The sequence below is a fragment of the Mustela nigripes genome, chromosome 7 (genome assembly GCF_022355385.1).
Source record: "Mustela nigripes isolate SB6536 chromosome 7, MUSNIG.SB6536, whole genome shotgun sequence".
Classification (NCBI taxonomy): Eukaryota; Metazoa; Chordata; class Mammalia; order Carnivora; family Mustelidae; genus Mustela; species Mustela nigripes.
This window is the reverse complement of record NC_081563.1, coordinates 40,407,339-40,420,194: the sequence shown is the minus strand read 5'-3', so window position 1 is coordinate 40,420,194 and position 12,856 is coordinate 40,407,339.

Sequence of the window (12,856 nt, the reverse complement as noted above, 5' to 3'; positions counted from 1 at the left end):
GGCTCTGAGAAAACAAGGTCATAACAGGGGACAGTGGCTTCAAAAAAGTATGAGCTGTGCCTGTTCAGTGATGCAGCAGGAACAAGAGGGAGGCTTTATTCATTTCAGAGAACACAAAGTATCTGTCAGGGCTGTCGTGTGAATTCAGGCTCCGTTCTGTGGTGGGAGTAAGGATGCTGGCGGGTGACGGGGCCCAGGGAGGGAGGGCCTGTAGCGAGGCCTGTGACCCAGAGGGTGCTGACCTGAGAGGATCGGAGGCTGTGCTGCTGGAGGGACAGAACAGGTCGCAGTTGGGGACTGCAGTCAGAGAGGGGGACACCTGAGTATGGAGAAGGGTGAGAGAATGGCGAATCTAAGGAGGGGCAGGTCAGAGGTCACAGAGAAGGAAGCTGGAGGCTCCACCAGATACCAGAAAATCAAGGTACTCACCAAAGAACTCATCTGTTCCAAGAACTGGCCTCTCTACCTGCTTTCTTATTCTGCTCAGGCTGTCTCCATTCTGATGGACTGAGCACCTCCTCTGCATCCAGGACCTCACCTCTCACCAGGCTCCCCAGAGACCAAAGCTCTGTTGTGGGATCTCGGGCCCCACCTGCTTCCCAAGGATTCCAGATGTGGCATCCTCCCAAGCCTTGCTCCCCACCCCCACGCAGCCCCAAGCCTTGCCTTGTTCCCTCTGGATTTCCATCATAGGTGGCTGTGTGAGGTCAGGGTAAACTTAATTTGGAGTGTGGGATGACTATTGCATTCAGTTGGGTGGAATTGGTTTGTTGAACCATTGACCATTGAAAAGAGTGGCCTTTCTTTAACACAGCCGCAATAGCATTCCTTCAGATAAAGGACTACTAGCATCGCCCACATGGAGCCTAAACTTAGTCCGTCAATAATACTAGCAACAACACAAGGGTTCATGGTTAGTGAACGCAATCTCACCCAGCCTCTGGGCTTCCACTCTTTTCTGGTTCTCTTCATTTCAGCGGCCTCTCCTTCTCCACATATTTTTCTGGTTCCTCTTCATCTTCCTGACATCTAACATTGGAGGGCCCCAGAACTGGGCCATTCTTTTTCCTCTGTCCTTGCTCACACTAGATGACCTCATCCAGAGTCATGAAATGGGTCCATCTCCCTATGCTGACAGCAACTATGTTTATATCTCCGGCCCTAGCCTGTCCCCTGAGCTCCAGGCTTGAGGACCCAACGGTCTACTCAACGCCTTGACCTAGACATCTAATGGGCATTGCCAACACACTGTCCAAAATCAAACCTTTATTTTGTGCCCCAGCCTGCTCCTTCCAGAGCCTTCCTGAAGCGGAAACTCTGGCCGTTGATTTTCCTCTTTTTTGTAAGACAAGTGCCTGACTTTGGCTTGGATCACCAAGGTCTCACTTCCAAGAGGCATCCACTCCACATTACCAGCCACAGGACTAGACTAAGAGCCAGGCCACTCCCTGGACTGAGGCTCCTTTGTTTTTACAGAATTTGGTCAATTTTGATACTTGATCATTTGGGCCCCTTGCCTTTTCTCTTCCCGTGCTTTAAATTCCCCCTCTTATGTTTTAAATTCTCCAACACAGAGTGAGTCTATGAAACCCTAGGCCTCCACCCTTTACCCCGGGCCTGGCTGTGTATTCTCTTTCTTTCTTTCTCTCTCTCTCTCTCCCTGTGACCTCACTCTGTGGCCCCAAGCATACTATGTAATTTCCAGGTCCTGAAGTAATAAACCTTTTTTTTTTTTTTTAAGTTTCCTGATGGTTATGGCTGAAGGGAGTGTTGCTATCATTGTGAGAACTACAGGGCCAGTCCCACAACGGCATTGGTTACCAATAGGCTGAAACAGCCACGTGATTCTTCCCACTCTCAGTAAACAGCTACATGGCACCTATATCCTCCCAGGGCTCAGACCCAAACTGGTTCAAGGACTCTTCCTCGTGTGTTTTTTTCACACTTCACAGTCAGTATATGAGCAAATCACATTGGCTCTGCCTTCAAGATACATCCCCCATGCCCTCTTGCCACTATTCTTAGCCACCAAAGCCTTGACCTCTGCCTCCCAGGCTCATGTAACATCTGGTCCACTGTCCCCTTTCTGCCTTCATCTCCTGTCACTCCCCCTACTTGGGTCCTGCCATCCCGGCCTTCCCTCTGGCTGCTCCTCAGATCCACAGCCCACTCCTGCCCGGAGGCCTTGGCACTGCCATCCTTTTGGGTTAGAATTCTCTCCCCCAGGCCTTCAAAGAGCAGGCGCTCTCATTCCTTCTGATCTCCACTTCAACATCACCTCCTCAGTGGGACCTCCATGAACAATGTAAGATGGCAAAGCCTCCCACACTCCGGCCTCTACACGCCTCCTTACATTCTCTTCAGAGCCTTTAACTGCAGCCTGGGATCTCATATATGCGTTTGCGTATACGTGTGCACATATAAACATCAGATTCTATATCTTTCTTGGATGTTTATTATCTGCCTTACCCCTCTAGGAACTCCATGAGCGTGGAGACTGCGTGTGAATTGTGCACAGCTAGACTGCAGCAACCAGAACCGTTTCTGGAACATAGTTCCATAGTCATTAACGTTATTGAATGAATCATCAGGCTTGCAGAGGCTGAATTAGTTCCCCAAGGCCAAACAGCTAGCACCTGTAGAAACTCAGAGGGTTAACAAACTTGCCCAGGGTCAGAGTAAGAGGTACAAAGCTGAGGTTCAAGCCCAGGTCCGAATTAACTACTGTGCTTTCAACCTTCCCAGCCTCCTAACGCCAACCACCTTGGTCCACCCAAGGTTCACCTTCCTGAACAGCAGTTTGCCCTTCAGTCTCTTTCTCATTGCAGTCCATGCTCTAGAAAACATAATAGTTCAAGTTCTTTTTACAGTCACATGGAGAAAATAGGAAAATATTTTTTCAGAGTAGGAAGGACAAAATTACCAATTGCCCAGACACCAGAGGCCACCATGGTTACTATATGGCTCTCTCATTCCGGTGTTTCCTGTGACATTTATGACAGGGATCATCGTTATTATCTGGGCCACAAATCCTTGGTTCTAATCCCAGTGAAAGAGAAGCAAAGGCATATTATGGTCAGAGAAAGATGAACAGGCTTTGGCTAGAGGACACAAGGACCTGAGGTCTCCCCAGTCAGGGGCAGATAAGCAGGAATGGACAAGAAGGATCTGAGGGCAGGGAGGTGGGGGCTGATGGGGATGGCCGTCTCAAGGGGAACACGGGGGGGGGGGGGAAGAGAGGCGTGGCCAAGTGGGAGGAAGGCACAGAGAGCTGAGAACAGTAGCTGAGGCTGCGGAATTAGAACTCCACAAAAGAAGCCTCCTGAGATTCCTGCGTGCGAGGGGGTGGGGGGTGGGGTGGGGATAGGAGAGGTAGGGAGACATTGTGAGATAAACGGTTCTTAGCAGAGATAATTCACACAGAGGAAACTGAACTGAAAGTGAAGGTCTTTAGAAGGGGAGGAGTTAGAGATCACTCCCAAGGTGAGCGGCCGATTGCCTGGGTGGAGAGTGGCAGCTTTATCAAGACTCAGGAAGAGGGAATGGGGCCTGGTGGGACTCAGTTCTGGATGTTGGGGAAGGGCGGGGAGCAGTTCTACAAGCTGCAATGGCATAAGCACAGTCGTTCTCCTGAGAAGAGGAGATGGGTGAGGAGACAAAGGGACCAAACCCGAGCCCACTTGCCTCGTCTAAAAGACCCACAACACCCAGGCCTACTGGCCTCCTCCGGCCTTCCCTCTGCTTCTGCTCAGGAAGTTCCTTCACTGCTGACGGACCAGCGTCTTCTCCACTTAGCTTGCCTCCGTGTGTTGGATTGTAGGCCTCCCTGGCGGGCTCCCCAAACACACCTCAGCTCCCAGGACTTCTTACTCTGTGTTCCTGGAGCTCCACAAATGCCCCTTGACTTGACTTTCCTTTCCCTTCTCTCCCCATCCAGTTCCTGGCTCCGTCAGCTTCCTCCGCACGGAAGGCCCGTGGGGGAGCTCGACTCTAAGAGCTGTAGGTAACCTGGTCTTTGTGTCCGCCGTGGCTAGCTGAAGCCAACTTGGTTCTGTCAGACTGCTTTCTAGTATAGATTCCTCCAACAACTCCCCAGACCAGAGTTAATGGGCCCGTGAATCCCCCAGGGTCCTGGTTCAGCTGCAGATGCCTGGGGTGAGCCCAACATCCTGTTTCTAACAATTCCCAGGTGCTGTTGATGGACTACACTTGGAGTAACGAGGACCTGGGTGAGTTTAGGGAGTCACTGTGTTCTCATCTGCCAAGTAGGGCTCTGACCACTTCACTGGGTTACCATGGGCTCAAAAGAGTTTGCGTTTGTGAAAATAAAATAAAAACAAAGTCACCGAATAAATGTCAGTTGTCCCCACCTATCTCAGGTGTCTGCCCCATCTATCTGCCAGGATGAATGGGATAAAATACACAAAAGACCTTAGCAGGTGTACAACAGAGGCTAGTAGCTCCCCCTCCAGAGGCTGCAAGGTTGTATTCATAATGGTCTCCTCCCAGGTCGGGATATATTTCTCAAAGTCAAGACAATGAAGGAGTCATTCTGGGCTGCAGTGCAGTAGGATGGTGGAAAAGAAGGAGTGTGTTAAGGGTACACAGTTCCATGAGGCCTGGCCACATAACACAGCTAGGAAAGCACAGCCTGGGCTTTCCAAAGAGATCCCACTGCCACCCCCCAAAGCAAAATTCTGTCCCTAGAAGCCAGTTGCAGTGCCCTTGCTCTGTCCTGTGAGACCAACCCAGCTCAGCTCTCAGGTCCACTCTGGCTCATGACTTCCATGCCTGCCTGACCCCTCTTCGCCTGGGAATCTGACACTGACCTTGACTACGTCTCCTCCTGTTACCTATCGCTCCGCGGCTCCCATTACATACCACTCTGGCGGTTAGTGACAGATTTCCATTTGACACCGGCCTGCCCCAGGCAGGGTCCCATTCAGCCTGATCTGCCTGACAGGTTAGACGCCCACAGCAACCTCACAGCTGTCTACAATGAGGTGAGTGTGAAAGCTATTGCCAGCAGCAGGGGACTGTGCGTGGTGACTAACCGGGTCCCCATGCCAAGGCAGAGGTAGGAGTTGAAAATCATTCTAGGTTTAAGTCTCGGCGGTAGAATGAGGAGGTCAATTTGTTTTTGTTTTGTTTTTTCATTTCTGTCAGGGCCTCTCTGTCAGTGTACGTATAATCGTATTTGGAAATAACATCACGAATCTAAGTTTGAGACCTGTTGTGACAGTGAGACCTGAGCGTGATGGTCCTCCTGCTAGCTAGCCACCCAGTACCCACGCCCACAGGACCAGAGGGAAGCCATCTGGGGCCTAAGAGAGACCACAGTTGGCTTGAGAGGCCTGCTCAGAACCACCCTGTCCTGGGAATTGATTTCGGCTTTACAGCAATGTTCTCCAGTGTCTGATCTCCGTCTTCTATCTTTACGCAGATTCAGCATCTGCATCCGTGTGGGTGTCTCCAAGCCCTGACTTCCGCCTGACCTCTATGGTCAATCCAGTCCCACGCTGTGGCTTAATGACTGGCCTTTCTGCCTGTGATGCATAATGGACTCCTTTTTCTTTAAAATTCTGTGAAAAAAGTATAATGATATTTTATTGTATCCTTTATGTTAAAGTAGAAATTACAGGTAGACATTTAAACTAGACCACAGTGTTGTGATCCTAGCCTGGTTTTCTTCATTGTTTCAGAAGAGCACCCCAGATCAGAAGGGGGCAGGACTGTCTTTGCTTCTGCTTCTAACCCAAATTGCCAAGAAATTAAGCTCCTGTGGTCTTCAGGGATTTCACGGTCTAGCCCAAGTTACCGGCTACTGTCCCCAGTGACCTCGGGAGTCAGTCTGTCCTTGAGTCTGGATCCACCTGGACTCAAAATATTTTAACTCCAGTTTTCACCTCAAGCTTAAATTAACCTTTACCAAAAAAAAAAAAAAAAAAAAAAAAGGCTTTTTTACTAAAAAAAGTTTTTTTTTTTTTTTTTTTTTTTTTTTTTTTTTTTTTGTTAAATTTCTGATTCTGGGGGCACCTGGGTGGTTCAGTGGGTTAAGCCACTGCCTTTGGCTCAGGTCATGGTCTCAGCATCCTGGGATTGAGTCCTGCATCGGGCTCTCTGCTCAGTGGGGAGCCTGCTTCCATCTCTCTCTCTGCCTGCCTCTCTGCCTACTTGTGATCTCTCTCTGTCAAATAAATAAATTAAATTAAAAAAAAATTTCTGGCTCTGTGCTTATGTTCTGTCCTTCAACACTTTCATACTTCTGATCCTCAGTAAGGAAAGTACATTTGATCCCGTTGTGGACACATTTAGCAGACATGGAACCACCATCGGCCCTGCTGACATGTTTGTTCATTTGAGGCAACTTGATAGGAAGGTGAGGTCTCACAGCATGACCTCCTCGATGTCAGCCCAGGAAAGCCCCACACATGTTTTGGTGCTTTCCTAACCTTCTCGGTATAAAGGGAAACAATTCTGTTACCAGGAGCTCGGGACAGCCTGGTTTTGTCAGAGGCTATGTCGTAGGACAGCCTGCGATGGTACCTCAGATGCTGGGTCATCTAAATGCCTCTAGACACTGTCCCCAGAAAATTTAAAAAAATTTTTAGTTGTGGTAAAATACCTGTAACATAGAATTTACCATCTTAGCCATTTTTAAGTGTATGGTCAAGTAATGTTTAGTATATCTACATTGTTGTGGAACCAATTTCTGGAATTATTTTCATCTTGCAGAACTGAAATTCTGTATCCAGTAAATAATATTTCCTCGTTCTCCCCTCTCTGCCCCCACCCCCTGGCAACCACCCTTCTATTCTGTCTCTGAACTTGACTAGTCTAGGGATCTCAGGTAATTGGAATCATACATTTGTTTTTTTGTGACTGACTCGTTTTACTTAGCATAATGTCTTCAAGTTTCATCCATGTTGTAGCATGTGTCAAAATAGTTTCTCCTTTTAAAGGCTGAACAATATTTCTTTGCATGCATGTATATACCTTATTTGTTTTTATCCCTCTATCTATAGATGGACACTGGGTGACTTCCACCTTTGGGCTCTTGTAAATAATGCTGCTATGAACCTGGTTGTATAAATACCTCTTCAAGACTCTGCTTTTGGGACGCCTAGGTGGCCAAATCAGTTAAGTGTCTGCCTTCAACTCAGGTCACGATCCCAGGGTGTTGGGATCAAGGCCCGCATCAGGTTCCCTGCTCAGCGGGGAGTCTGCTTCTCCCTCTCCCTCTGCTCCTACCCCTGCTTGTGACCTCTTTCTCTCTCTCAAATAAGTAAATTAAAGCTTTAAAAAAAATTAATAAAATAAATACATCTTTCCTATTATAAAATTAATTCGTGTTCTTGTAGAAAACTTGGGGAAGTATAAGCCAAATAAAAATTATTCCTCATCCGTGGTGTGCTGATAAAACCACTTGATTTATAGTATTAGGTGACTTCTGTGACTTCAATACTCCCACCATGGTCAGTTTCAGCTGGCTTCCAGCTACCCATGAGACCTCACTAAATGCAGGGTAGGGAAGAGGTGTTCACAGCTGGCTTTCACACCCCCGACCCTAACTCACCAGCTGGTCAGAGCCATAGCTCATGCAGGTGGCAGTCACACAGTCAGCCATGCAATGTCTCAATGGCCGTGTCCTCCCCCTTCCGTTTCAGCCACTTCCATGATGGGATGGGAGGGATGACCTCGTGGCTTAGTGCTGATAAGGCCCTTCTCTGTCTCCTTGCTGTTCTTTTGTTTCCTGGCTTTGGATGTGATCTTGTGACTAAGTCCTGCTCCAAGCTGATGCAGCCATCTTGTGACTATGAGGCCAGACAGAGAGTTCTAGAGATGACAGCTCAGCATCTGGACTTAGTGCAACTGCTGAACGAAACCCTGGAGATGCCTATTTTCAGATTTTTTAAGTAAATAAAGATTTTTTTTTGATGATTTAAGCCAGGGATCAGCATGTCTTTTCTGTAAAGAACCAGATAGTAAATATTTTCAACGTTGCAGGTTACAAAATGTCTGTCACAACTATTTCACTCTACTGTTGTCACGTGGAAACAGCATATACAACACATGAAGGAAAGAGTATGGCTATGTTCCAGTCAAACTTTATTATGCATACTGAAACTTGAATTTCATATAACTTTAACATGTCACAAGATCTCATTCTTCTTCTTCTTTTTTTTTTAACGGGAGAGAGAGAAGAGTGTGTGCAAGCAGGAGTGGTATGGGGGAGCGGGGGCAGAGGGAGAGGGAAAGAGAGAATCTTAAGCAGGCTCATGCCCAGCACAGAGCCTGTTGTGGGGTTTGATCTCACAATCCTGAACTCATGACCCGAGCTGAAATCAAGAGTTGGATGCTTAACCAGCTAAGCCACCCGGGAGTCCCCTTATTTTTCTTTCAATTTTTGTTCAATCACATAAAAATATAAAAACCATTCTTGGTTCATGGGCTCTACAAAAACAAGGGACAGGCCAGATTTGGCTTGCTGGCCCATTTGCTCATTCCACGGTCAAGCCCCCACTAGGTTAGGTCTTCGGTTACCACAACAGAAAGCAGGGCTAGTCCTAGTTTACAAAGGACTGTCCTCAAACACACATAGACTGAATCTCATCCATGTTCACTCCCAGGAGTGTGAGAGGCAGCACATAACCACCTCTTTGTTGAACTTCCTCCACATTAATCAACATTTTCCAGAAAATATACTGAACACATTAAGACTAGGAAAACATAATCTGGGGTATAAATTGAGGCTTGGATATGCAAGAGTGTGCCCGGCAGTTAATTTCCCTGAGTGACTGAGCAAGCAGACTTCTGGGAAAGCACTCAATCCAAAGGCGGGACCAGCTTGGGCCAGGCAAGAGCTGTTGGAAGAGAGTCATGTCCATTGGAGGAGAGAGGTACCATGTGTCAGGTTAGAAATGAAAAAAATAGAAAAACACTTTTATTTTTCAATAAAGCCACTATGGTGGCCACCATAGTGGCTTTAGGATTCCTCCGACAAATGTAACACAGTAGGGATGAACAGGACTTGCCCCATTTTGCAACAGAACCATGTGCCATATTGGCATCACAAAATGCCAGTATCTCCCCGAAACTAGTGGTGCCCAGAGAATATCTGGTGGGAGACTTGGGGTAGCCCTAATGCCAGAGAAGGACCCATGTATTCCTAAGTCCTTGTGAGCCACCCCTGAAAGACTTCCAGAATTCTTTTTTTTTTTTTTAAGATTTTATTTATTTATTTGTCAGAAAGAGAAAGTGAGAGAGAGAGCCTGCACACAAGCAGGGAGAGTGGCATGCAGAGGCAGAGGGAGAAGCAAGCTCCTCACTGAGCAAGGAGCAGACTACTTAACTGACTGAGCCACCCAGGCAACCCTCCCAGAAATTCTTGATGAGCACTTGGCAGGGCAACGTTCTTCCTCAAGGCAGTGCTTCCCCCATGGCTTTCCCATTCAGCGCCCTCTCCGAGACTTCCCCATTGTCCCTCTGCCTGCTGTGTGTAGACTGTCTTCTCCCTTATCTAATCCAGTAGTAGCCAAGACTCAGAAGTTTCCTGTGGATAGCAGCTTCTACCTACCCCAGCAGCTGTGATGGCTCCTTCTTCCTCCTGTCCCCTCCATTTCGTTTCTGCCCTCATTATGATGACCAACAGCTTGGGGAGAATAAGAAGAGTTTTAGATTTCAATCTCCTATTTCCTAGCTGTAGTAGATCCCGAGGAACTATCCCTCTAGGGTCTTTCCTAGGGACTGCCCTTCCCCATCTCCATGACCATGGGAGCTGCCTCGTTAGTAAAATATGACTCTTACCCCCACCACTCTATTGGTCCCTCCCACACCAGCCACAGCCTCTACCCTCCTTGCCAAAGTTAATGGGCTTAGAAGGGACACGTGATTCAAACTGGACAAATGCTCACTTCCTAGGGATTAGGAGAGGCAAGTGTATTTCCCTGTATAAAACTTTAAACAACGAAAGTCAGCAGAAATCAGTATTTCCCTCCTTAAGTCCATTAAAACAACAGTGGAGGAATTTGTGAAAAGGAATAATTGAACAAGAACAAAGAAAATGTGGGAGGAGACAGAGCAACAAAATGCTGTAAGCTGGGAAGTTAGATGGCTGCATGAAAACTGAGCTAGAAGACCTGAGAAAGCGGAATCCTAAACCAAAAAACCAAAAAACAGTATACTCTCCCTAATACACGGAACCCCCAGGAGATAGGAGGCAGCAGGTACCACTCACTTGGAGTAAGGGTAGAGCTGAGCATAAAAACAGAAGACTGATTAAGTATTGATTTAAGAAGCAATTAGTCCCCTCACCCCTCCTCCACTGCCCTTGGTGAGTGGCCGTCCCCCCCTCTACTCCAGCAGGAGACACTAGACTCTTCCACTAGGAAAGGATAAAAACAGGTTTTCTGGCGTGGAAGACATCAGTCACAGTTGAGGGCATAGGTGGCATACTGGAAACAGGGGGCTTAAGCAGAGACATCCTATACACTAAACAAGGAGACCACCATCCCTCTTTCCCCATTCCACAATTAGAATACTGACAGACTTATTCCCTCTGAGCATGAGACTGGCAGAAACTTTTCTGGAAAGTCTGAATAAACCCAAGGAAAAAAACCTAGAGATCCTGACATCAGAGGTTTCCCAATGAACTGGCCCAGACTGATTACTCTTCATTTAAGTCCCCACGTGGCCAGCCCCACATGTGTATATGGGGTTTCTAAGGAACTTTTCTGTGCCCCACTTTTAAATACGTGTGCATCTAAAACATCCCCGGGGTGATGGTCTAGTGAGACCCCATGACCATCCTACACAGCAGTCCTAAAGAGCGTTCCACAGAAGACAAGATCAGGTCAAAGGCACTGGAGAGATTTCTTCAAGATGATGAAACTGATGGAACATTCCTTGCTTGAACATGAGAGATTTATACCGCTCTGGGGGGAGGGAGGAGACTGAGATTGGGTTAAAAAGAAGTATGTAGAAAACCAGGCAAATGAAAAAAACAAGACATTACTCTAGGGAGGATAGAATTGTGAAGGAAAGGGAACATAATTTGCTGGGAGGATGTAGGGCTTGGTATGTGTGTGTGAGGGGATAACAGGGTGTGGTCTGCGGGAAGTCAGTCTTCACCGTCCATCATAAGAGGTCTATACCGAGGATCTGAAATTCTTCCATGGATGCCATGCTCTCTCTTTTGCTTAAACTTGTCAGAGTTGTTTTTTATTGCTTGAGTCTGAAAGAATCGCAGCTAAAACATTAGTCACAGGATCTTTGCTTGTCACTTCTATCCCTAGGCCTGTGGCTCCCCGCCCATAGAGCAAGGTCCTATTCTTTGATTCTGTGCACCTTTCAACAGTCAACCTCTTCATCTCCTCTCCTCCTACTCAGCCTTTCTGCCAGCTATCTGCCACATCCACTTGCCAAAATGAAACTTCCTTTGGGGGTGTATGCCCTGGCCCACATTGTGTCACAGAGAAAGATGTTGACAAACCCTGCCTGGAAGACAGCCTGCTGAGGCAATCCGTGGGGGAAGTGCCAGGAGGACAACAGAGCTGACTTTCCAGTATGTGGGTGTGATTGCGCTGCTCCCCAATCCTGGACTTTTGGCTTTGATCGTCGACACGTTATTTAAAAAAAAATTGTATTTATTTATTTGACAGAGAGAAAGCAAGAGAGCGCAAGCAGGGGGAGGGGCAGAGGGAGAAGCAGGCTCCCGGTTGAGCAGGGTCACCCCCCTGCCCCACCTCACCCACAATGTGGGGCTCAACCCCAGGACTCTAGGATCATGACCTGCGCTGAAGAAAGATGCTTAACTGACTGAGCCACCCAGGCACTCCAATTGTCTATATTGTATTCATTTTTTTTCAAAGATTTTATTTATTTATTTGACAGAGATCAGAGGTAGGCAGAAAAGAAGGCAGAGAGAGAGAGGAGGAAGCAGGCTCCCTGCTGAGCAGAGAGCCCAATGTAGGGCTTGATCCCAGGACCCTGGGATCATGATCTGAGCTGAAAGCAGAGGGTTTAACCCACTGAGCCACCCAGGCACCCCCGATTGTCTATATTTTAAATTGAAAGTTGACTTATTTATAATTTTTACCCCATCTGTATTTTAGACAAATTTGAATCAACTTTACAAAATTAATAAAATATAGGCAAAAACGATTAAAAAAATAAAGACAGACACAAGGAAAGTGTGATGATACATTGATAGAATGAAGTGCTAAGTCTTATTCCAACCAAGTTCATTGGTAGGTAAGACAAAATAAAAGTTACATAATTGTGAAGTTACTCCACATTCAAAAAAACATTTATTGGCTACTGAATCAGTCGGGCTTATGTATGGCTACATATCAGAGGGAAAAAGCTAATAACGGCATGTTTTTTTTTAAGAAGGTAAAAGAAGCCCAGAAGTAGGGAAACCAGGGTTAGTAGGGAGCCTTTCTGGTCATCAGGAAACCAAGATCCCTTACCATTCAGTAGTGCTCTTCAAGTCACAGCTGTCACCACTGCGTTTGAGGAAGAAGGAAAGATGAACAGTGAGAAAGGTATTTCCTTTTTGTTTATTTATTTATTTTTAAAGATTTTACTGATTTGGGAGAGAGAGAGGAAGAGAGAGAGCACAAGCCGTGTGGGGGGTGGCGGCAGGCAGAGGGAGAAGCAGGCTCTCCGCTGAGCAGGGAGCCCAATGCAGGACTTGATCTGAGGACCCTGGAATCATAACCTGAGCCGAAGGCAGACATTTAACTGACTGAGCCATCCAGGCATCCCTATTTCCCTTCTATTTTAAGGACACTTCCAGAAAGTCCCACCTAATATTTCCACTAACATTTTAATGTACTGAACTTAATCACGTGGG